General features: G+C 48.8%; 1 pseudogene across 1 annotated transcript; it reads left to right on the forward strand.

Moving 5' to 3' along the window:
- Positions 1–13,848: 13,848 nt before the first annotated feature.
- On the forward strand, positions 13,849–18,586 carry LOC311586368 (small ribosomal subunit protein eS6-like; annotated as a pseudogene). The gene is made up of 2 exons: positions 13,849–13,914; positions 18,014–18,586. The product of its transcript is annotated as a small ribosomal subunit protein eS6-like (transcript).
- Positions 18,587–24,941: the final 6,355 nt, after the last annotated feature.

The following is a 24,941-nucleotide window of genomic DNA, read 5'->3' on the forward strand; positions in this document are numbered from 1 at the left end:
TTCAGAGACAGGGTTTCTCTATGTAGCTCCTGGTTGTCCTGAAACTTGCTCTGTAGACCCAGTTGGCCTTAAACTCATAGAGATCCACCTGCCTCTGCCTTTCCAGTGCTGAGATTAAAGGCCTGCGCTACCACTGCTCGGCTTCAGAAACACAATTTGTCAGTACCGTTTATTTCACTTTAATGTTAGCAATTACTTTTTTTCTTATTTGTTCAGATTGAAAAGCAAAACAAAAACCGAGGGCTGGACTAGGAGATAGCTGCAGAGCCTCCCTCAGACATCTCGACTTTTCAGCAGATGTTTCACAGGGAGACAGCACAGATTCCTCTCCCTACAGGCTGGGGTGGAAAGAAAACAAGGCAAGTGGCAGCTAGGCATGGAGAATCTCAGACTTTCCCAGACTTTCCCTACCGGGAGGTGCTGGGGCAGCAGAGGGTGCAGGAAGCCCGGCCACCAAATCTGGCGTTAAAAGAAGCAGAGCCTGTAATAAGTCACCTCCATAACCTGCCTGCTTCCCTGGGCTGTCAGCTTACTCTCAAGTGGTGGGGGTGGTAGGGGTGGGCTCTGTGTATGTGTGTGTGTGTGTGTGTGTGTGTGTGTGTGTGTGTGTGTGTGTACACTCCTATCCCCCAGCCACTTTTTCTTTTTCTCCTCTTTCCCTTCTTTCCTGGTAAAAATCCTGCCCTCCCTCCTCTCCCATTGGCTGAGCGTGTGTGTGTGTGTGTGTGTGTGTGTGTGTGTGTGTGTGTGGTCCATTCAGACCTCGGGCCTGCATCCTTGTGCTCCTCCCCTGCCTCCCTCACAGAGGGTTTGATTCCCTCCAGAGCTGCAGGCCATTCCATCTTCCTCACAGCGTCTTATTCGGAGATCTAGCTCGGCTGATGGCTGATTGTAGCTCGATGATTGATGAGATAAGACATTAGGGCTGCCAGGCAAATGGCGGCTAGCCAGAGATATGACTCTCACAAGAGAGCAGAGCCACCCAGGAGAGAGCCTACAGCTACCAGGATATGATGTTCCCAGGGTGCCCTGCCCCCCCCCCCATTCCCAGGCCTAAGCAGTTAGTGGTGCTGGAAGTGCTGGACAGAACAGACTCCCCCCGCCCCCCCCCCCCCCCGCAAGGCCCTCTGAACCCAGTACTTACAGCACAAATCTCCTTTAGTGGGTGTAGAATGCCAAAAGCAGACCCCCCCCCCAGAAGATCTCACGGAGCTGCTGAGAGTGGGGAGGGCTGTTTATTACAGCATGATACTCAGTGCAGGTGTTTTAATCAGCCCACCCATTCATTCATGCATGCAGTGAGAGAGTTCTCTATAGAGCTCAGCGGCCAGCTGTACTGCTCATGTGGTCTTAGCGGAGCAGGCTGGTTTGAATACGGGCTCCAGCCCTTCCTAGCTGTGTGACCTTGGGCAGGTCTACACCAGCATAAACCACAGCTTATCCCTGCAGAATTCTGTCAGGGGTGATACAGGTAAATTGCTTGGAACAAAGCCTGGCTTGTGAGTGCTCGATGCGTTCTTTCATTCACCCAAGAGCCCACACATGGGAGGCTGTGATGTTGGAGGTTCAGGGACCACAGTCATGAACAAGTCAGAGGGGGTTCTTGATCGTAGGCAGTGTATCTTCTCCAGGGGGAAGACTGGAGATAAACACATCACTGAATGAAGAAACAGGACGATTCTGGTAGAGAGGGAGGAGACAGAGACTGGAAGGTGGCAAACAACACCCAGGAGTCACAGAGCATCATGGGACCTGAGGGGAGCCGGAAAGAGAGTTCCTGGGATAGAGAGATAGACCGGAACCCAGATAAACCAGAACGGGGCTGCTGGAAGGCCAGGATGAAGATGTTATTTTTAAGCTCAGTAGGAAGTGACTATGCTTTAGTTTTTGTTTTGCTTTTTAGCCTGCACAGTTGAAGTGGGGGGGAAAAAGAAGGAAGGAGTTGCCAATATTTTAAGCAGGGGAGGAGAAGAAGGGGGAAGTTAGAAGCAAGTGTCTCAGCAGTTACTGTGGTGGTGTAGGCGAGCAGAAAATGACTTCCTTTGCCTGCTAGGATCCTTGACTGAGCTGAGCATTAAGCTGCCGTGAGGCAGAGAAGCCGGAAAAAAATCCTACATTTAATTACATCTTCAGGTAACTGACAGCATCTAGAGCTACAGGGAGGAGAGGAGTCTGCGGCCTCTGAAGGAGCCATGGCAAGAAGACAAGGAGGCCTGTGGGGAATAAAGGGTGTGGCATACATGGGTATGCACATACAAAGTCTTCCATAGAACAGTCTTGGAGTGGCCCTGAGATATGGTATCAGTCCTCCTCCTCCTCCTCCTCCTCCTCCTCCCTTCCCTCCTCCTTTTCCTCCTCTTCCTCCTTCCATGGCTGATAAAATTTTTGAAGCCAGATATGATGGCACCTGCCTGTCACCCCAGAACTCACGAGGCAGAGGCTCTTGAGCTTGGGTCAGTGGTAAAGATCTCTGTCTACAGCTGCGCATGATGCACACGCCTGTAATCCCAGCACTGGGGAAGCAGAGGCAGGTGGATCTCTGTGAGTGCAAGCCCAGCCTGGTCCACAAACCAAGTCCAGGACAGCCAGGGCTAGTATGCAGGAAAACCGTGTCTCGAAAAACAAGCAAACAAACAAACAAACTCTTTGTCTAACATGGAGTTGATCCCAACCCCAGGAGAAAAAGATTTCCAGGGAGGGAATTCACGACAACTTAGTTGTGTTTGAAGGATCTTATTAGGTGCCATAGTTATATTAAATAGGCGCACACACACATCCTTTTCGTGGAAATAGGGTTTCACTATGTAGCACCAGCCGGCCTCAAGCTTGCATCACTCCTCCTGCGTCTGCCTCTTAGGTTCTGGAGTTACATCTCTGCCATCGTACCCAACTGTACTGTATTCACTTTTTGTCGTTACTGTCCTAGTTATTGTTATATTTACTTATTTGCGGGGGTGGGTTCATGTGTGCCATACATGTAAGTGTAAGTGTAAGGTGTAACTTGTAAAGGTCAGGGAACAACTCATAGGAGTTAGTTCTTGCCTCCTATCGTGTGGGTCCTGGAGATTAAACTCAGATAGTTTTTTTTTTAAGACAGTTTCTTTGTGTGTAGCCTTGGCTGTCCTGGAATCACTCTGTGGTCCAGGCTGGCCTCAAACTCACAGAGACCAGCCTGCCTATGCCTCCTGAGCACTGGGATTAAAGACATATGGCATCACTGCCTGGCTCCATTTCCATAACTTTTAAAAAAACATGTGTGTGTGTGTGTGTGTGTGTGTGTGTGTGTGTGTGTGTGTGAATTTCACATTATCTACCCCAATCCAACTCATCTCCCCATCCCTCTATATCCACCATTTGCCCTTGCAACACCCCCCTAAGAAACCAAAAATAAATAAATAAATAAAAATTTAAAAAAATCTCGCCATGAAAGCTGCAGTGTGTCATGATGTATCACACAGCACACCCCTTTACCCAAACACCTCTACTTGCAAATGTTCATTGCAGTGCGTCATTGATCTGGTTCGAGGCCTCTGGCTTCTGCCGCACTACCAGTACCGGTTCCTCTTGGCCATGCTGTTGTTGCCCTGTGTCATGGAGATCCTGCAGCTTTGGATCTGCAGGACCAGTCCCTTCAGGTGCTCTAGCAGTTCATAGATGGGGAGGTCAACTCAAAGCCCTGGATCTGAGCCTGAGTAGTAGCTGAGCTGCTGAGCCTGACAGCTCTCCCGTATTCACACCAGCTGGCCCAGCTCTCCAGCGATGCCCCCAGTGAGGGACAGAGACAGCTCATCCAAGTGCTGCAGCCCATGAGGAGTGGAGCCAGCTCTCCTACCTTGTACAGGTCAGGGGGTGGGACCAGATCTCTCTAGCTCATGCCGTTGGATCTACTCTCCCACCTGCCCTAGGTGATGAGGGGCAGGAGGCAGCCCAGACCAGGAACGGCCTCGTGGCCTTTGGTGGTAACATGGACCACAAACATTGGACATCGGCACAGACTCCCACTGCTGCAGGGACACAGACCCAGACATGGTCGTCGGTGGCAGCACAGTTCAGAGGACCTCACCGTGGCCTCGGGTACACTCCTGGCTCCTCACACAACGCTGTTCCTCTCTACTATCAAATCCTCCCTTCCACCTCTCTTCATTGTGCACACTTTGCTCTTCTTTTCTTTCTCTCCCATCTCTCCATCACTTACTTGCTCATCTTAGTGGTACCCAGGCCTCTGAGTATCTTCCTCCCGTGTTTCAGTGCGTGGGGGTCATCTTTCTCACTCTTTTTTAAAGACACAGTCCATATAGCCCAGACTGAGTTGGAAGTGCACATGTAGCTAGGGATTCCCTTTGATCCTCCTGCTGCCATCTCTTGAGTGATGGGCATACAGGCTTGTGCTCACATGCCCAGACACACTGAACTGTTACTATCAACATGGGAGGGCCTTACCGTCTTTAGGCAAGTAAGTATGCCTAGTGCAGTTTCAGTAATTTGGGTTGAGGTGGCATCCAGAGTGATTCCATAGCAGATTTCACAGTGGCTCCAGGACAAGACAGGGCAAGTGTTTTTCTGGGTTCCTGGGAGGAAGGAAATCAAAATCAAGATTTCCAGGCTGATTCTTCAGTTTTCACTAAAGCTGCTCCATAGCTGGTGACACCATTCACCAACATGGGCAGATTGGACTGACAGCGTTGGCAGCTTTTGTTTGTTTGTTTGTTTGTTTGTTTGTTTGAGACAGGGGTTTCCTGTGTAACCCTGACTGTCTCGGAACCCTCTTTGTAGCTCTGCCTCCTGAGTGCTGGGATTAAAGGCGTGCACCACCATACAGTCCAGGTGGCTCTTAAGGACAATCAACACCATGCTTTGTGCAGGAAATTGAAAATGGAGGGCTCAGAAGTTGAGGATGTTGCTCAGTCAACATGCACAAAGCTCTGGCACGGTCCTCAACACTGTAACACATGCCTGTAATCCCAGGGGAAGGTAAGAGAGTTAGAAATTCAGTCATTATCAGCTACCTAGTGAGTTTGAGACTAGCCTGGCCCCATGATATTCTAGATCAAAAGAGAAAAAAAAAAAAAAAAGGAGGGCTGAGTGCTTTAGAGAAAGATGTCTGAATGCAGAAAGAAGAAGGCAATGGTCATCCAATAAGACGTAGGGGCTGTGGTTGGAAAGAAATGTGTGCCGTGAGGTGGGGGGAAGACCTGATTCCAGAGGAAGGACCTTCTGTAGGCTCAGAATCTGCAGCCTGTGCTGGCCTCTTCCAGCCGCACAACTCTTTCTTTTGTTTTGTGTTGTTGTTTTGATTTTAAGGGTTTTTTTTTTTTTTGTTGTTGTTGTTGTTTTTTAGACAGATGCTGAGGTTTAAATATGAACGGCCGCCATAGGCGCATATATTTGTTACCAGAACCCCCGGTACTATTTGAAAGGATTATAAGGATTAGGAGTTGTGGCCTTATTAAAGTAGGTGTGGTCTTGCTGCAGGAAGTGTATCACTGAGAGTAGGCTTTGAGGTTTCAAACGCATATGCTAGGCCTAGGCTTTTTCTCTTTCTCTCTGCCTATGGATCAGGTTGTAGCTCTCAGCTCCTGCTCCAGAGCCTTCCTGCACATCACCAAGCTCCCTGCTGAGATGATAATGGACTAAACCTCTAAACTGTAAGAAAGCCTCCAATTAAATGCTTTCTTTACTCAGAAGTTGCCTTGGTCCTGGTGTCTCTTCAAAGTAAGAGACCATTACTAAGACACAGGGCCTCGCTGTGTACTGCCGGGTGTCCTAGAACTCACGGTGCAGACCAGGGTGACCTGGAACTCACAGAAGTCCACCTGCCTCTGCCTCCAGAGCATACCACCACACCCAGCTGGTCTTTCTGTTTTGAGCAGCCGTTTCCTTCTGTTTCTGGCTGCTTGCCTTCCAACTAAGTCCAACTTCTGTCCCTCCTGTGATCACTCTAACGTATTTATCTCTTTAAAATAAAGTCATCTGTAATCTCTCAAGGAACCAGGAAGACAGAATTCTAGAGAGGTAGGAGTCCTGGCCAGACTCCACATTAAAAGGGGAAGCTGGAGCCCAGGCAAGTGACTGGAGACTGGGCTTTATCTCACAGTCAGTGGGACATGATGAGATAGAAACGCATAAAAAGCTTGGAGCATAAGGGGAGGGTGCCTAGTGGCAGGGGTGAGTCTGGAGGCTGAACATCCCATGTGGAGAGGGTGGGTGCCTGGAGGCTAGTTCTGTGGGAGCCTGGGCCAGCTGGAGGTTTGGCTTCTTCCTGGGATACAGTGAAAGAATATCACAGGGCTGAGAAGATTAGCATGTGAGGAAGAGAAATCTGGGGGAAAGAGACACATTCTGCTTCAAAGTAAAGGAACACAGGGCTGGTAAGGTGACTCAGCAGGTTAGGCCCTCAGCCTGATAACAGGTCAACCCTGAGAGCCAGAGTCAAAAGGAGAGCAGCCATTTCCCAAAACTGGTCTCTGACTGATTTAGGAAGGTAGGCTGACAGGCTCAGAGCTCATGACTCCAAGCACCAAGAACTGGACACACAACTCCTGGCTTCAGAAGTTCTAGGTGGTCAGGCTGGAGGCTCTGGTCCTCAGTGACCCAGCAGCCAGCAGCCAGCAGCCAGCACCCAGCACCCAGCAGCAAGCCAATCCTGAGTTCTCTGCAAGTTTGTAGCAGGAGCAGCCAGCATCAGCTAGAGCATAACCTTGAAGCCTTGGGAGTTTCCTAGAACTCTTCCAGCATCATCTTTGGCTCTCCATCACACTCTGCCTTCTCCGTGCTAACACTGTCCTTCATCTCTGCCTGCCCTCCTCACTTTAGCTGCTCTGTGCAGCTCTTTAGCTACCTTCTTGATCGCTCCTACCTCCACTTCTGCAATGCTAGGGCTACTGCTGTGAGCTGTTGTATCTGGTTCATATGTTGCTGGGACTCAAACCCAAGGCTTCAGGAATGCTAATCAAGAACTCTACCAATTGAGACACATGCCCAGCTTGAATCCTGATTGGTCACTCACTGGCTTCTTGCAGAGGTACTAGAAGATGCTTCTCCTCTCTTAAAACCAGAAGGTCAAAGGTCACCTATCATTCTCCAGGCTTGTCTCACCTGGAGGGCTGACACAGCTATCTGGGATGGTTGTGACTAGCACAGGGCCTTCTGGAGCAGGAGAGGCTTCCGTTGCAGTGGTCCTTACAGCTAGTTAGTTTTCAGAACAATTGGAAAGTGACCCATACAGCCAAGCTGCTAGTCCAGTCTACTGCCAGGAAGGGGCTTCTCAGCCAGCTGTTCCCACTCTGGGCTTAGTTAGGGTTTGTACTTCTGTGATAAAACGCTAGTTAAAAACAACCTGGGGAGGCTGGGTGTGGTGGCGCAGGCCTTTAACCTCAGCACTCGGGAGGCAGAGGCAGGCGGATCTCTGTGAGTTCGAGGCCAGCCTGGTCTACAAAGTGAGTCTAGAACAGTCAAGGTTACACAGAGAAACCCTGTCTCAAAAAACCAAAATACCAAAAAAAAAAACCCCAAAAACAACCTGGGGAGGAAAGGGTTTATTTCATCTTACACTTGTTAATAGTTTACAGTCTATCAATGAGCAAAGCGAAGCAGGAATTCAAGCTAGCAGGGTGGGACCCTGGAGGCAGGAACTGAAGAAGAGCCCATGGAATAGTGCCGCCTACTGGACGGCATGCTCCCTGTGGCTTGCTCAGATCCTCTCTTATACACCCCAAATCACCTGCCCAGGTGCAGGATCACCCACAATGGTGGGCCCTCTCACATCAATCACTCACTTATGAAAACGTCCCGTTGGCTTGCCTACAGGCCAGTCTATGCAGGCATTTTTCCAACTGTGGCTTCCTGTGTCAGGAGACTCTAGCTTGTGTCAAGTTAACGAAGTACTAGGCCGCACAGCTACCATCCACAGAAACGATGACATCATATGGTATTTGGGATAAGGACTGAAAGCTAATTTTCTCACCTGGCAGTTGACAGGGCTCTAGTAGATAGCCCAGGGGCCTCAGCTGGGCGGAGGGGGTGGGGTGAGGGGGAGGGTAGGGGGGAGCTCTGATCTGTCTCACACCCAGCAGCATCTATTCTGTGCTCATCTGGCTGTCATAGGGAAAGGACATAGTCAAGACAAGGCAGTCAACGTTCTGCACAGCTGGGGCTGTGGGGGCTGTGGGGGCTGTGGATGAGGAGAGCCCTGACCTTTAAAAAGCAAACAAGGGGTTAAGAACCGGAACTGCCCCAGAGGCTGTGGGCACTTAGTTCTGAGCATGCGTTAAAGCACCAGAGACATTTCAGTTGCTGATCTGGAGGGCACCGTCTCTGTCCCTTTTTTTTTTTATGGCAATGAAATAAAGTGCTTCCCCTGGGCACAGAGAAAGTGACATTGAGCTTCCTAGATTGAAGGGGGGGGGGGGCTCAAGTAGTACAATGTCCCTGGGGTAGGAAAGATGCTTGTTTCACTTGCCAAGACCTGAGGATTGAGGAGAATAGGATGGTCAGAGCAGGAAGGGGAGAGGAGGGTCCAAACGGAGGGCGGGGAGGATCCAGTAGGTCTGCAGAGGATCTATGAGCTCCTGGGCTCACCCTGGAAGGATGGTTTGCGAAGGTAGAGCCAATATTCAGATCTAGGGGGGTGGTGGTGCTGAGTAATGTGGGAGCCTTGGCGGGGAACCAGCTCCCAGCCACTCCCTTAAAAACAGGCCTCAGTTTTTGTTTTGTTTTGTTTTATTCTGAGACCACGTCTTACTGGGTAGCCTGGAATTCAGTACGTAGACCAGCCTGGAGTGCTGAGATTACAAACCAGAGAAGCAGCACTCGGCTTTTCCAGCTATTTCTGTCATCTCCCCAGACTCCAGAGAGGCAGCCTCCAGAATTCCTCCGGGACAGATCTCTCCATTCACTCAAGAAGGAAACAGCCGGGACCCTAGCAGGCGGGAAGCCAGGGCGAGGGTGAGGAAAACAACCACCGAGTGCCCAGGGATGCCCTCCAGCGGCTTCTCTGCTTTTCTTTATCTACCCAAAGCAGATCAAATGTTACTTCGGAACCCTGGGAAGCAGAGTGCCTCTTTTGTGCTTTGAAGGGGGAGGAAAAAAAAATTCTTTGCAAATCCCTGTGCCCAGGTAACAGGCTGACTGCAGAAACCGAGGGCTTAGCTCCAGAGCCAAAAATGGATGCTGTGCCAAGAGCGAAAGGAGAAAAGGCGGGAGGCTGGTTTTGCAGGCACCTCCCCTTCCTTCTCATGGGGGAAATCACAGCTGAACAGAGGAGGCTGCTGGGGTCCAAGGCACAGCCCAAATGCACATCATGACTCCCAGCTTAGGTCTGTGCCTCCCCAGCTTTGAGGGAGACAGCAACCTGCCCTCCTGTTCTCCACTTCCTCGATGGCCTCTGACAGACACACTGTCTCTACACTCTGACTGAGCCCTGGCTGTTCTTATTTAAAGGGAAGAGGCAGAACTGGGCTTCAATTTCTCCAAGGTCCCTCCTAGGTGTAGCAACCCTGTTGTGTCCTTGCTAGTCTGCCTTAGAGACTCTCCTTCCTCAGAGTCTCGGTGGACCCTGGATCTGCTCAGACTTTCTTCTATGGTTCCAGGCAGAGGTCCTCACACACCTTTTTGCTCTCAGGGGCTTTTCTTGTTTTTCAAGGTCTCTTCATGATGACACAGCTCTGCCATTATGGCCAAAGCATCTGGGTAAGCTATAAACGAGTAAACGTGGATGTTATCCCACAAAACTTTGCCTACGGAAGCTACAGCTAAATATTTTTTAAATCACGACTTAAACGTTTTTAGACTTACTGTATGTGTGTGAGTGTTTTGTCTGCATGGATGGATGGATGTCCACCACATGTGTGCCTGGTGCCCATGCAGGTTAGAAGACCTTTTGGAACTGGAGTTACAGATGTTTGTGCAGCACAATGTAGTATTTGGAGCTGACTCGGCATCCTCTGTAAGAACAAGTGATCTTAACTGCTGAGTCATCTCTCAGGCCCCTTCATGAATGTCCATGCACCACATAGAATTAGTGCCCACTGAGACCAGAAGAGGGGGTTGAATCCCCTGGAACAGTTGTGTGCAGCCACGTGGGTCTTGAGAATTGAACCAGAGTCCCCTGAGTAGACAGTACTCTAAACCACTGAGCCTTCTTTCCAGCCCCCAACTCCCAGCCCCCTTAATTTAGACTTTTTGAGACAGGTCTCACACAGCCAAGGTTGACCTTTAACCCCTACTCCTGCCTTCCCTTCTTAAAGGCTGGGATTACAGTGGGCTCCATGGCACCTGGAAATGCCATCTAAATTTCTTAAAAGGCTTCAAGTGTCAAGATATTTTACTTTAAACAACAACAGTAGCAACAAATATTATTATTTTTATTTTTTTTCCATCCGTCTAAAACCTTAAAACTCACTCTTAGCTCTCAGGTTGTACTAAGCAAGAAACATGGCTTTGTGCTGTGGACGGCTGGGCCAGTCCCTTTGCCTTTCTGGAAATGGTTATCTATAAGATGCTAACAACTAGGTGGTTGACAACTAGTTGGTGGCACCTGCTTGGAATCCTAGCACCCAGGAGATGAAGGGAGATCAAGAGTTCAAAGTCACACTCAGATACTGAGATTTTGTTTTTCAAAACGGACTCTTACTATGTAGGCTGGCCTTGACCTAGTGGCAGTCCACCTGCTTCAGCCTTCTGAGCTCCGGGATTACAGACATGTGCTCCCATGCCAGGTTTGCCCCATTTCTTAAGCACTTGTGATGAGACAGCCACTTGTGTTAGTTCCTACTGTCCACTACCTCTGCCATCTTGGATAAATGAGATTCAAAATGGTGCAGCCCCATTTTATTGGCAGGAGGCGATCAGAACCAAGGTTTTAGTTAGTTTGTTTGTTGTTTTCTCTTTCTCTCTCTCTCTCTCTCTCTCTCTCTCTCTCTCTCTCTCTCTCTTTTTTTTAGGTTTTTGAGCTGACATTCTTACCCACTGAGCCATCTCTTTAGCATCCCAAATGGAGTATATTTTGTTGGTTATGTGAGCTCGGTATGCCCAAGAATTCCATTCCTTGTACCAAATTTTTAAAAAATGGTCCATTGCACACCACTACCTCAAACTATGCAAGTTTTTCTAGTTTTTAAAAAAATGTTTTTTAAAGATTATTTTTAGCTGTGTATGGTAGCGTATGCCTTTAATTCTGGCATTCTGGAGGTTGAGGCAAGCAGAGCTCTGAGTTGAAGCCTGGTCTACATAGTGAGTTATAGGACAGCTAGGGCTAAAATAGGGATAACCTGTCTCAGAAACAAAATACAATTATTATCCATATATATGAGTGTGTATCTGCGTGGGTTTATGTGTATTCCTCTGTGTGTAGGAGCCTTTGGAATCCAAAAAAAGGGTGTGGGATCTCCTGGGACTGGAGTTATACAGTTGTCCAATGTGGGTGCTGAGAAGCTAACTCGGGTCCCCTGGAAAAAGAGTGAATACTCTTAACCACTGAGCCATCTCTTTAGACTTCCTTTTTTTTTTTTTTTTTTTAAGATTTATTTATTATTATGTATACAGTGCTCTGCTTGCATGTACACCTGCAGGCCAGAAGAGGGCATCAGATCACATTATAGATGGTTATGAGTCACTATGTGGTTGCTGGGTATTAAACTCAGGACCTCTGGAAGAACAGTCAGTGCTCTTAACCTCTGAGCCATCTCTCCAGCTCCTCTTTAGACTTCTTAATAAGTTTTTATTACCATATTAAATATGCATAGTAGTGGGTGTGGTGATTTGAATAGGACTAGCCCCCACAGACTATTGTTTATGATTGCTTGGCCCATAGGGAGTGCACTATTAGGAAATGTGACCTTATTGGAGGAAGCGTGTCACTGTAGGGTCAGACTTTGAGGTCTCCAATGCTCCAGCTATGTCCACTGTGGCACACAATCTTTCCCTGCTGCCTGTGGACCCAGATGTAGAATTCTGAGCTCCTTCTCTCCAGCATTGTCTGCCTGGGTGCTGTCATGCTTCCTGCCGTAATGATAATGGACTAAGCCTCTGAAACTGTGAGCCAACCTCAATGAAGTGTTTGCCTTTGTAAGAGTTGCCGTGGCCATGGGGTCTCATCACAGCAGTAAAACCCTAAGACAGTGGGTTCCATCAGGCTGTTTTCATATGTGCAAGGATGCATTTTGATCACACTCACTTGTTCCTTTATCCCCTTTTCTCCTCCTCGTGCTTACTGCTTTCTATGTTCTTCCCAAATAGGCCCCTTCTGTTTTCATGTCCTGTGTGTGTGTGTGTGTGTGTGTGAGAGAGAGAGAGAGAGAGAGAGAGAGAGAGAGAGAGAGAGAGAGAGAGAGAGCACAACAGTTTCACTAGGGTTGTTTATGGGAGCCCAGGTAACAGTTTATTTACAGCATTTAAAAACATTTATTCATGTATTTGTGGATGTGGATGTGAGTGCATGCCACAACATGCATGTGGAAATCAGAGGATGACTTGTGGGACTCAGGTGCCTCCCTCCACATGTGGGTCCCTAGGACAGAACTCAGATAGAGCATTATTAAGCTTAGAAACAAGTACCTTTGCTGTTTTGCCACCATTGGTTTTTATTTTGTTTTATCACTTTTTACATTTTTAAACTTCACGTGCATAGGTGTCTGCTTTTATGTCCGTGAACCACATGTATACCTGGTGCCTGTGGAGGCCAGAAGACGGCATCGAATCCTCTAGAAGAGCAGCCAGTGCTCTTAGCCACTGAGCCAGCTCTCTCAGCCCTGGCTTGTTTTTGCTTTGTCTTGCAATAGGGTCTTGATATGTAGTCCAGACTTTGAACTCGCTGTGTGGCCCAGTGTGTTGGTTAATGGTTCATCACCTTGACGCAAACTTGAGTCATTTGACAAAAGAAGACCTCAGCTGAGAAAATACCCTTCATCAGGCTAGCCTGTAAGCAAGTCTGTGGGAGCTTTTTCTTGATTAATGATTGATGAGGGAGGCCCAACCCACTCTGGGTGGTACCACAGTAGCAGGTGGTCCTGGGTTGTGTAGAAAAGCAAGCCAGTGAGCCATAGTCCTCAGTGGTCCTGTTTCAGTTCCTGCCTCCAGGTTCTTCCTTGAATTCCTGCCCTGACTTCCCTTCAAGATGGACTGGATGCTATAAGATGACAATAAGGCCTTCGTGCCAAAGTTGTTTCTGGTCAGTGTTTTGTCATGATAACAGAAAGTAAACTAGGACACCCAAGCTGACCTCAGTCTCCCAAGAACTGAGGTTTCAGGTATACACCATTGACTCCTGCTTTTCCTGGGTGATTTCAAAGCAAACCCAAAATGCACCTTGGGATATAGTGTCACCTACACCTCACCTATCTCTTGCTCTAACCTCCTACTCTCATTTTTTTTTAATATATAAACCTCAGTCATGTCCCTTCTGTTCCTCTAACTCCCCAAAAGTCAGATCCCCTCCTCCTCATTTTGAGCCCTTGTATTCTCTGCAGGTCTTCATGTGGCTAATAGCCCTAGACACCTTCCCAACCTGCTTTTCCTGGCCACTCCTACCTGCCGCCCTCCTATCCCACATTCTGTTTTGCCATGTGCCCAGCAGTCACCCCATCACTAGAATTCTCCTGCACACACCATTTCTCTTCCATTCCCCAGCAACTCCCCAGATTTGGATCTCTCACATCTGGCACACTTCTGTGTGTAACTGTCATTGTGCTTAGCATACATCCAGTGTCCCCTGCCTCTGTTCTCTCCGTGACAGATCATAAAGTTGGCACAGAATCATCCACTAGGCATTGTGCCCTATAGTATGCCTCCAACTGAGCCAGTAGGGCCAGCGACAAGGACAGAGAACCAGTATCAGTCCTGGACCGAGAAACAATGGTGACAATCACGAACAATAAGGCCGGACATGGCGTATGGGCCCAGAATCTGCTGAAAAACAAGGTTGGTGCAGAGGGTGGCCTGGCAACACCAACAAGGCTCCCATGCTCTCTTGGTCCCCCAGCTGGACCTCTCTCTTACCCAGGACTCCACTAGGCAGAATACCACCCTCCCTGGCACCCCAACTCCCTTGAAAAGGCAGGATGTTGACTAGGCCCAGTGCAGCTAAGCCCATAGTAGACTTGAGTATACATGGACCAAATGACTAAACGTGTGGTCAGGACAAAGACATGGGACACAGAGTGCCACCCCGCTCTCCCTGCCCCCACTCATCTCAGCCCAGTCTCAGTGTGTTTGCTGGCCTGGCTACCTCTTCATCTAAAGGTCCACGTGCCATACGTCATGCCTTTCTCTTGTTACCTCTGATTTTTTTCTTAAATAGGCTATTGGTGGTGCACATCTTAGGAGGCACAAAAGAGTGGTTGTCTCTTCCTCCTCCTCCTCCTCCTCCTCCTCTTCCTCTTTTCCTTATTAGAACAGAGCAGGTGCTGAAGAATTCTCCTGGGCCGGCCTCCTATTTGTAGCACTGTGTTCACCAAAGGGTGGCCTCCAGATTCTGGAACACCATAGAGACCAATCTCCCAAGTGGGCGAGGCTAGCTCAGTGTCCTAGGTGGGGGAACTGGAGTGAGTACAGGCAGAGAGAACTGGCTTGCACAGCTCACTCCACTGTGGACGATCCTAAGCTCTTGACCAGCCGGGGATGGAGGGTGGGGGGAGTTGGGGGAGGGTAAGGGAGGGTGGAGTCTAATAAGGGGGAATGAAGTCTATACAGTGAGAACAGTACCTCCTGTCTGCTTTTCCAAGGCCTTTGCTGGTCATGCTGGTTAAACTATGTGAGATGCCCATGGGCATGAGGAAAGGTGCGGATCATGCTAGAGAGAAAAATGTCTCCATAAGGCACAATATGGAAGGTCATTACCCTTCAGACCCCTCACTGCCAGTTCTAGACCCCAAATTACTACGTATTATTATTATTACTATTATGCTTTCTTTTGATGTTTTAAGATAGGATCTCAAGTAGCACAAGCTGACCTCATACTCAGTATATAGCTGAGGATGACCTGGAACTCTTGATCTACCTGTCTCCACCTCCTAAGTGCTGGGTTTACAGGCATGTGCCACTACATCCCACTGTATTGTCATTAATCTAATTATTGTGCCATTTGTGCTGTCGATCACACCCAGGAACCATGTGCTTGTTAGGCAAGGTACCACTGAGCTTCCCAGAATGTTTCTAGAAGGAATGAGAAGGCAGGAAGAAGGGGGAAAAAAAGCCAACCCCAGATCCTTTCTGTTTAAACAAGAATCCAGGCCAAATGAGGTTAAAATAACAGGCGAGCCCAAAGGGAAGTCAGGCAGCACTCTGGGGGAAGAAGGCATGTGGGTAGCTGGGTGTTTTCCTGGGGCAACCCACATAGAGAGGCACCTCTTTGTGTTTTGGGAACACATTCTAGACATTGTTCTTTAACTCACTGCAACCCCCATGTCAGCCTCTAATGTTCTGAGTGTGTGTATGTGTGTGTGTGTGTGTGTGTGTGTGTGTGTGTGTGTGTGTGTGTGTGTGTACATGGCATCACACCTGGCATTTTGTTTTCTTTTGTTTTTCCAACAAGAGATCGACGGTTTCATTTGTGAGTCACTACTGAGTTACAAGGTGCAGGGAGGAGCAACATGTCTTAGGGTCCTGAAGCCAGACCTCATACACGCACAGCCCCTAGAACACTTCCCCCTCCAGACCTCATTGACTTTGAAACCTTGTCTGCTGTGCTGGTTTTGTTAGTTTTTTGTTGATTGGTTGGTTGGTTGGTTGGTTTTGTCACTCTGACATAAGCTAGAGTCATCTTGAAAGACAGAACCTCAACAGAGCCAGTGCCTCCATCAGGCTGGCCTTTAGGAAAGTCTGTGAGGGGCATTTTCTTGATTAATGACTGATATGCTATGGCTTAGTCCATTGTGGACAGTACCATCCCTGGGCACGAGGGCCTTATTTTTATTTTTAAAAAAAAATCAGGCTGAGTAAAGAAAGCACAAGAAACAAGCCAGTAAGCAGCACTGCTTGATGGTTCCTGCCTCTGCGTTCCTGCCCGAGCTTCTCCCCTGGTGGACTTATACCCTGTAAGCCAAATAAACGCCTTTCCTGCCTAGAAATGGTCTGGTCAGTGTTTTTACCACAGCAACAGAAAACAAGCTAAGGCTTATGCTAAGCAATATGTGTTCATACCTTAGACAGAACCTCAGCGTTCCTCTAGCCTAATCCTCACCAGCCCCATAGGGGAGCTTATAGGAGTGCATCCCCTGTGCAGCCCAGTGGAGTGGCCCTGCTGGGGTGCACAGATGGTCTTAGAGGCCCTCCCACACTCCCTCAGCACTGGCAGCTCTTCTATCTTCTATGCACATTGTGTGCACCAGAAAGATGTACATTGCTTGAAACAACATGTTCCGTTGCTCAGCGCAGTGACACAAAATGCAAAAGCCCTTTCACTAGAGAGAGAGGCCAGCTAAAGCGCAGGCTTTATAAATTCAAACTCCACCCCTCTCCTGCCTGTGGGGACCTCGGGCAGAATGCTTCTGCCCACACCACAATGGAAAGGATAGTGCAAAGACAGCATGGACTTACAGTTCCCTTTGAGACATGGCCACAAGCTGACAGAAGACCCTCAGGGGGAATACAGCAGCCCCTGCCAGCTGTGACAGCAGAGCCTGGGGCTGGGTCTCAGCTTCAGCATTGTTGACATTCTGTATCCTGGGGTCCCCCGCCCAGTGAAGGCATGATGCCCACAGCCCCATTCCATGCCAAACCTATTGCTTCTCAATATGACAACTACAAATGTTTCCAGAAATTGCCAGAGGTCCCAGGGAGACAAATTGGCTTCCCATTGTGAACTGCGGATTGGGGAGGAGCTGCTCCACAGTAAGCCATAAGGAATGTGGAAGGCAGAGAGATTCAAACACTGCACAGAAACAGCAGTTCCTCCAGCTGCCTTCCTCCTGATAAGGCCTGGGAGAGAGAGAGAGAGAGAGAGAGAGAGAGAGAGAGAGAGAGAGAGAGAGAGAGAGAGAGAGAGAGAGAGAGAGAGATGTGTGTGTCTGTGTGTGTGTGTGTGTGTGTGTGTGTGTGTGTGTGTGTGTGTGTGTAGAAGGTGGGGGAAGGAGCTGCAGAGGGAAAGGATAGAAAGGAGGAAGAGGGGGGTGGGGTGGGGAGAGGGGTTTGCAGACAAAGGGAGAGTTGTATGACGCCCCCAGCTCCTAAGGCCCCTGCGTCTCCACGTTCTGAATACACGAAAGATGGACCCTCCTGCCAGAGTCTTAGACCCTTCCTCCACCTCTTGGCGACCTGGGAGATGCTGAGTGAGCTTTCCATCCAGCTGGGAGGAGGAACGGAAAGCAGCGAGTCTGTTCTGTGCTCCCCTGCATCCAGATGCTCCCCTGCATCCAGATGCTCCCCTGCAGGTCCTGTCCACCTTGCTTTTTAAATTCGTTAGGGAGCATCAGCATTCTCTGCTCTTCAGACACAGTGTAACAGTTGTCTCACCCTCAAACTCTTGCTGCCACACCTTCCCCCAACAGTAGACTGTATCTCTCCAATGGAGAGCCAAAGTAAACTCTTTTCCTTTAAAAACAGTTCTCTTCTCCTCCTCCTCCTCCTTTTTCCTCTTCTTTGTTTTTCAAGACAAACTTTCTCTGTGTAGCCTTGGCTGTCCTTGAATTCACTCTGTAGACCAAACTGGCCTTGAACTCACAGAGATCTTCCTGCCTCTGTATCCACCCCCACCCCCACCCCCAGCCCCCTACAGCCCATCCCCTACTGCTGCCACAATCACCACCACCACCTGGGCTCCGTTTTTGGTTTTGTTTTGTTTTGAAAGAACAATTCTTTAAGATTTGACCCCTGGTCACAGAGCCTCATTGGTTTTCCTGCCTCTACACAAGCTCATGACAGCCTTTATTCTCCACAAAGCAGATGGAAGAACCTGCTAAAGATGAAAATCAGCTCTTTCCCAATGCACCTCCTAGACAATCAGCTATGTTAAGATGAAGCCGACTATCCTATCCCCAACCACCTGCTGTCAGGAACTCACTGAAGTGGATGATGACAACAGCTTTGCAATAAGGGCGTGGCTGCAGAAGTAGCCGCTGATGCTCTGGGTGAAGAGTGGCAAGGCCGTGTGGTCCAGATCAGTGGTGATAACAGCAAACAAGGATTTCTCATGAAGCAAGGTGTCTTGAGTGCACCTACTGTTCAGGCAGGGGCGTCCTTGCTGCAGACCAAGGAGAACTGTTAAGTCTGTTTCGGATGCACTATGGATGCCAATCAAAGTGTTCTCCACTTGGTTATGTAAAACAGGAGAGAAGGATGCTTCCAGACTGACAGATATTACTGTGCCTCAGTGGTTGAGGACCAAAAGAGCCAGCAGAGTCCAAAAAGCTTTCAACCTCTCTAGAGATCATGTTGGAAACAGGTTGTCAGAAAGCCCTTAAACAAAGAAGGGGAGAAGCCCAGGACCAAAGCGCCCCACAATTCAATTTCATGTTACTTCACGAGTCCTTGCAACACAAATGCTGGCCTATTGCTCTGAAGAAAAAAAAAACACACTAAGAAAAATAAGGAGGAGGCTGCAGAATATGCTAAACTTTTGGCCAAGAGAATGAAAGAAGTCAATGACAAACTATAGGAACAGACTGCCAAGAGATGTAGTCTATCCTCACTGGGAGCTTCTACTTCTAAGTTTGAAGACAGCCCCAAATAAGTAACAAAGAAGAGTAACAAAGCCGGGTGGTAGAGGCAGAGGGCGCAAACCTTTAAATCCCAGCCCTGGGAGGCAGAGGCAGAAAGGTCCTGAAGTTCAAGGTCAGCCTGGTCTACATAGTGAGCTCCAAGCCAAGCAGGGTTAAACGTGAAACCTGAATCAGTCAATAAATCAGCCAGTCAGTGCAAATCTACTCAAGACATCCCTGTGCTCAAAGATTTCTGATGACTGACTTGGCCCTCAGCTGCAAACCCAAAGCCCCGGCCACGCACGGTCCTCTCTCACTGTAGCTAATCTCATTTTTCTTTTATTATCAAGCCCCAACCACACACAGTGTCCTTCCGTGCACGCACTCAGCGTGCTATGCTCCCACTGCCCCAGCCTCCGTACAAGCTGAACCTTTGCCTAAAAGCCCTCCTCCCTGCCCCCATTCTTCACCCTCCTCCACATTACTGGGGACCCAGGGTACACACTGGGCATTCTCAGGCAAGCAATCCACCAATGAGAGCCATCCCCAGCTGAAGGAGAGATAAACATGTTTTTCTGTTTAGATCACAAGCGGAGGGATGAGAAAAAGACTTGTGAGAGAGCAGGTGATGTTTATCCCCTTAGAAGTCGAATCACCATGTGGGGGAGATTGGTTGTTAACCAGCTGAAAAACATCCTTGAACAAATTCTGAGAGGAGATATAAACGTGAGCCAAAAACAGGTGGTGGGGCCTTTGGAGACTTGAGGTATATTGTTTTTGGCTGTTTATCATCCCACTTTGAGACGAGACACTCCTAGAGAGAACTGCTCGAGGGAAGGCTTTGGGGTTCCGGGCTCCGGCTGGGGTTCCGGGCTCCGGCTGAGGTTCCGGGTTCTGGTTGCTCCAGGTTCCAGCAGAAGAAATTCTGCTGATTACGCCAGGAGAATTGGAACTGATATACTTACAGTTTCATTATTGTATCCTTTAATCTTCTTTTCCTATTGTTTAGGTTAGTTGGGTTATACGTGAGGTACTGTCGGTTAATAAGTTCATAATAAAATATATTTGCTAAAAAATTGCTCCTGCATCCAGCCTTTTTATTTCATGACCAGGTTCTTGCTATGTGGCCAAATTTAGTCTTGAACCCATCGTCTTGCCTCTGCCTCATAAATGCTGGGATTGCAGATGTACATCACCATTTTTTTTTTTGAGACTGTTTCATTTAGCCAAGTCTGGCCTCAAACTCAGTATATAGCCAAGGCAAACCTTGAACTACTGATCCTCCTGTTCCCACCTCCTATACCAACATACCTGCCCCGCCTCCCTTTTTGGACAAGGTCTTACGGGGAGTTGCTGCATAGCCCAGGCTGGCCCCTCCCTACCTCCATAACCTAGCTCTTGCCTATTTCTGTTGTACCCTCAGGGCCTACAGTTTGACACTCACACAGTAGACACTCCACATATTTATTAAGGAGACAAATTAACAAACACCTTGATAGTCTCCAGAGATCTTTAGTGTCTTGGGCTCTGTACGTCATTGGCAATATTGTCACGTCTTGCCCTGTGATGTGTGTGGGCTGGCCGGGGCCAGAGGCAATGAAGACAGTGATGTGGGCGTGAAGGAGGGAAGAGATCATTCAATGCAAATGAAAAGATGTCCCAGGTAAAGGATGATGCTCAGGGACTCTTTACACCTTTCCATGTGATGCTGAGAAGAGTGCTTTCCTCTTCCAGCTGTCTCTGTGGCTTTTTTGTGGAGATCCAGTTGTTGGCTTTTCTGGGGGTAGTACAGGATCCTCTTAGCCACCGCCCCGGCCAGGCTTTATGAAAGTGACCACTAGAGGGCGCTCCAACTCACAGCATCTGTTTCCAGGGCCGCCAGCTGCCTGGGAGGCGTGCTCTTTGTTTCTGATGCCTTTCTTCCTCTCTCTTCTCTCTCTCTCTCTCTCTCTCTCTCTCTCTCTCTCTCTCTCTCTCTCTCTCTCTCTCTCTCTCTCTCTCTCTCTCTCTCTCTCTCTCTCTCTCTCTCTGTCTGTCTCTCTCTCTCTCTCTCTCTCTCTCTCTCTCTCTCTCTCTCTCTCTCTCTCTCTCTCTCCCTCTCTCTCCCCCCCTCTCCAGGTTTTTTTTTTCTTTCCTTTTACTGTACCCTCGGCCTTCTCCTCAATCTGTATCAGCACGTATAGGTTGTCCCCATCCTGTGATCAGCCCTAGTGTGAGCCGCAGGACAGAGACATGGCTCAGTGGGATCTCTCTGCCCACTGCGGAGCTCTGTGGGAGCTCACAGCTCAACCTGAGTTCTCGCAAAGCCCGAAAGTCCTGGTGCTTCCTGGGAGGCCTGTCTAGGAGAAACTGAAGGGAGACTTGGTCTTCTTACCCAGGGCCTCTGCAGCCCTACCCACTCACCCACTGCGAGTTAGTTGCCTGCCTGCCTGAGCAGCCACAGGCCACCTCACTTTCTGAAGTGGAAGACCGCCTTACCTCACTGTGGATCCAGCTGGAAGTGAAATGTGGGGTGACACGTGCTCAAATCCTTCTGTTCAATGAGCCTGGACCGGCGGTTGCTTAACCTCTGAGCTCAGTGTGTTAGGGCCCGGAGAGCCATGCATAGGAATGCTTAGAGCTGTGCCTGGCCTGTGTCTGCAGGCCGACGCTACCTGCCCAGCTGAGGTGTCCAAACCGGGGTGGGGGGCTGGGGTCATACCCCCGTCTTTGAACTTTCAGGCACAAACTCTTCTTTGTGGGCAGAGGGCCCAGGAAACAGAATGCCCACCTCTGGTTGGGCTCTTCCTTTGGGGGATGGGTTTTTGGCGCAGCCAAAACCAGGGGCATTGTTTGGAAGGCTGCTCTTCACGGATACCCCCTTAAAGCCAGCTCAGGTGGAGAGAAAGAAGGGGTGGTTTCCAACACTGCTTGGGGAAGGGGAAAATGGCTTGTGGGCCGCTCCCAGGGGAAAGCTCTGTCAATGACCTTTGGCCTAGCTGCTTCACTTCCAGGGATTGATCCTGGACATAGAATCTCACAGACGGGAAGTAAAATAATGCACGACATTCCCAGCTGCCATTTCACCCTCTATAACATAATATTCATAGTTAGACACGGTGGTTCCTGCCTATAGTGCTAGTACTAGGAGGTGCAACAGAGTCGGCCTCAGCTGCATAAAAAGTTTGAGGCCAGCTTGGGCTACATGAGACCCTGTCTCGGAAATGAAAATAAGTCCTCTGTTTCTTTCTCCCAGGATCAAGTCCCTGTTCTGCTGCCCCAGTGGCCGTTGTATCTCTCCTTCTTCCGTTTATTCAGGTTTTGTTTGTTTTTGTTTTGATTTTAAATATAAGAACTCATTATGCAGCTGGGGATGGCCTTGAACTTACGGAGATCCTCCAGCTACAGCCTCCCAAGTGCTATGACTACAAGCATGCGCCACCAATCCATGCCTGGCTTTCTTTTTTCTTTCTTTCCCTCCTCTTATTCTCTCCTTTCTCTTCCTCCTTCTCTTTTAATTCACATGCTAAAAAATTAAATTTATTCATTTAAATTTTATGTATGAATGTTTTGCCTCTTTTTGTAGGTGCGTGCATCACATGTGCACTTGGTGCCGCCCAAGAAGGTCAGAAGAGGGCGCTGGATCACCTGAAACTGGAGTTACAGTCAGTCGTGAACCACCATGTGGGTGCTGGGAATCGAACCTGAGTCCTCTGCAAGAACAAGTGCTCTTAACTTCTGAACCATCTCTTTTCCTCCTTTAAAAAAAAAATTTAATTTGTATGTGAGCTGGGTATGATGGCCTTTAGTTGCCAGCAGAGGCAGAATTCTGTGAGTTTGAGGCCAGCCTGGTCTCTAAGTGAGTTCCAGAACAGCTAAAGGTTTTACACAGAGAAACCCTGTCTCAAAAACCAAACAAGGGCAGAGATGAGCCTGGTCTACAAAGTGAGTCTCAGACAGCCAAGAGCACACAGAGAAACCCTGTCTTGAAAAACAAACAAACAAACAAACAAAAACAAAACAACAACAAAAAATGTATGTGTGTGTGTGCGCGCATGTGTGCACATGAGGTCAGAGGACACCTTGTGGGAGTGTGTTTTCTCCTTCCGCCATGTCAGTCCTGGGGCTTGAACTCAGGTCAACAGGCTTGGTAGTAAGTGCTTTTACCTGCTCAGGCATTGTCTTTTTGGCCTCTCCTTCCCAACTTAAATAGAGTCTCCTTCTGTAGAGCAAGCTGGCTTCACACCTGTGATCCTCTCCTCAGCCTCCTGGATTCCTGGCCCTCAGGATCACACCTGGTATGACCAACCATATTTCCATATTCTAGAACACTCTGTGGTGAATGAAGGAGAAGCCTTCCCCAGGCATGAGGCCTCACCCTACAAGCAGCCTTGAGCTCTGGCTTCCTGTGAACTCTGTGAGAAGCAGAAAGCATTCAGGAGCTTTACAGCACCATGGGTGGGGAAGGGTGGGGCAGGAAGTGGGTGACAGTGGCAAAGTTTTCACAGGGCCTGTTAGGCCTGGAAGTTTTTTAGGGAATTAAAGAGCTATAGATGTCTCCTTCTTTACTGCTGGCATGGTAGTTTTGGTGGGTGTGAGAAGGGCAGGGTCTTCCACTTGGCTGAGGACCCAAGGTCTTCCAGTGAAGGACAAGATCCCAGTAATGATTAGTTTGTTACGTCATCTATGGCTCCACTCAGGGAGCCTAGCCAAGAAAGGCTCTGCTAATGAGCGTCAGCACTATGAACTTTCCCTACTAAACTTGCACACATTTCCTTTTTCCTCACGGTATAGCCTCTAGCTCAGGACAACAGAGAGAGCTGTGTGTGCGCCTCTCCTTAAATATATAAGCAGACACAATGCTTCACTCATGCAGACAGGCCTGCTTGCTAAACCAACAGGTGCACACTCAACATACCCACATATACCCCTCTCACTCGGCAGCGCACACTACAGACACACACCCTGTACTCAGACAGCAGACCTGAGGCTCAGTACAAATTCTCCCAGTGGCAGTTTCCAAAGGTGACTGCCAGCGAGTCTTGTCTCATCTTCCCCATCATCTGTCAAGGAGAAAAATCTACTCTCCTCCTCTTGAGTACTTGTGGTTGAAATAAAGCTCCGACACTTCTGCACCTGTGCTTGAGGAAGACTGGGAGGGAGCCATCTACGAATGAGTCCCGTTAGCCTGAGGCTAGCCTGTTGGGAGGAAGCCCAAGCTAGTCACATAGAGAGGGGAGCCATCTTGGGGAGCGTGTATGCTGGACACTGGAGTAGAGCCAATCCAGGTGCTAGTCACCAAACCCATGAGGTGCGCTTGACGATTCAGCTACACCCTTATCAAATTTTTGGCCTACAGAATCATGGGAAATGATTTTTAAAATTTTACTTATTTTAATGTATTCACATTATATCCCGATCGTTATCCCCTTGCTCTTATCTTCCAGACCTCACTCTCCCTCCCTCTTCCACCCTATTCCCATGCCCTAGACCTCTGACGGGAAGGGGTGCTCCTCGCCCACCCCCTGATCTCAGTCTATCAGGTCTCCTGGGGGGTAGCCTCCATCCCCTTCCCCTCTCTGTGCGCCTGCAAGCCTGCCCCACCAAGGGCCAATGATCAAATCACAGGTGGGAAATTATGATTTTTTTTTTCCGAGACAGGATTTCTCTGTGTACCCTTGGCTGTCCAACTCACTTTGCAGATCAGGCTGGCCTCCAACTCACAGTGATCCTCCTGCCTCTGCCTCCCCAGTGCTGGGATTCAAGGCGTGCGCCACCACGCTCGGCGGGAAATGATTTTTTGAAATGCTGTCTTACGCCTCTTTTATTTGCTTGTTTGTTTTTGAAACACGGGTCATATGGTCCAGCCTGGCCTTTGGTAGTCAAGGATGACCTAGAACTCATGATGCTCCTGCTGCGCCTCTCCAGTGCTCATATTTTAGCAATGTATCCCATGCATCCAGGCCTTTATTATATGCCAGGCAAGCACTCTATTAAGCAGGCTATCAAACACCAGCCCTCAGAAATAGGTATTATTAGGGAGTCTATAGCAGCTTGAAACTCTTGGCAATCCTCCTGTCTTAGCTTTCCAAGTACTGGGATCACAGGCATACACCACCATGCCCGTATCTGAACTACCCCATACCTTCTGAGCCCTCTCACACGTAAGTACTCCCAGGCTAGTAGCCATAACAGGATGTAGTCAGGGAGCCCTTGCAAGACTCGGCAGACCACTTGAAGCTTCAATATCCAAAATTATGAGTAAAGTAGATTTCTTGTCTTTTTAAGTCACCCAGCCTCCGGTATTTTGTTGTAGCAATAGAAAAAAATGAA

The sequence above is a fragment of the Acomys minous genome (genome assembly GCF_964271855.1).
Source record: "Acomys minous genome assembly, chromosome: 16".
NCBI lineage: Eukaryota > Metazoa > Chordata > Mammalia > Rodentia > Muridae > Acomys > Acomys minous.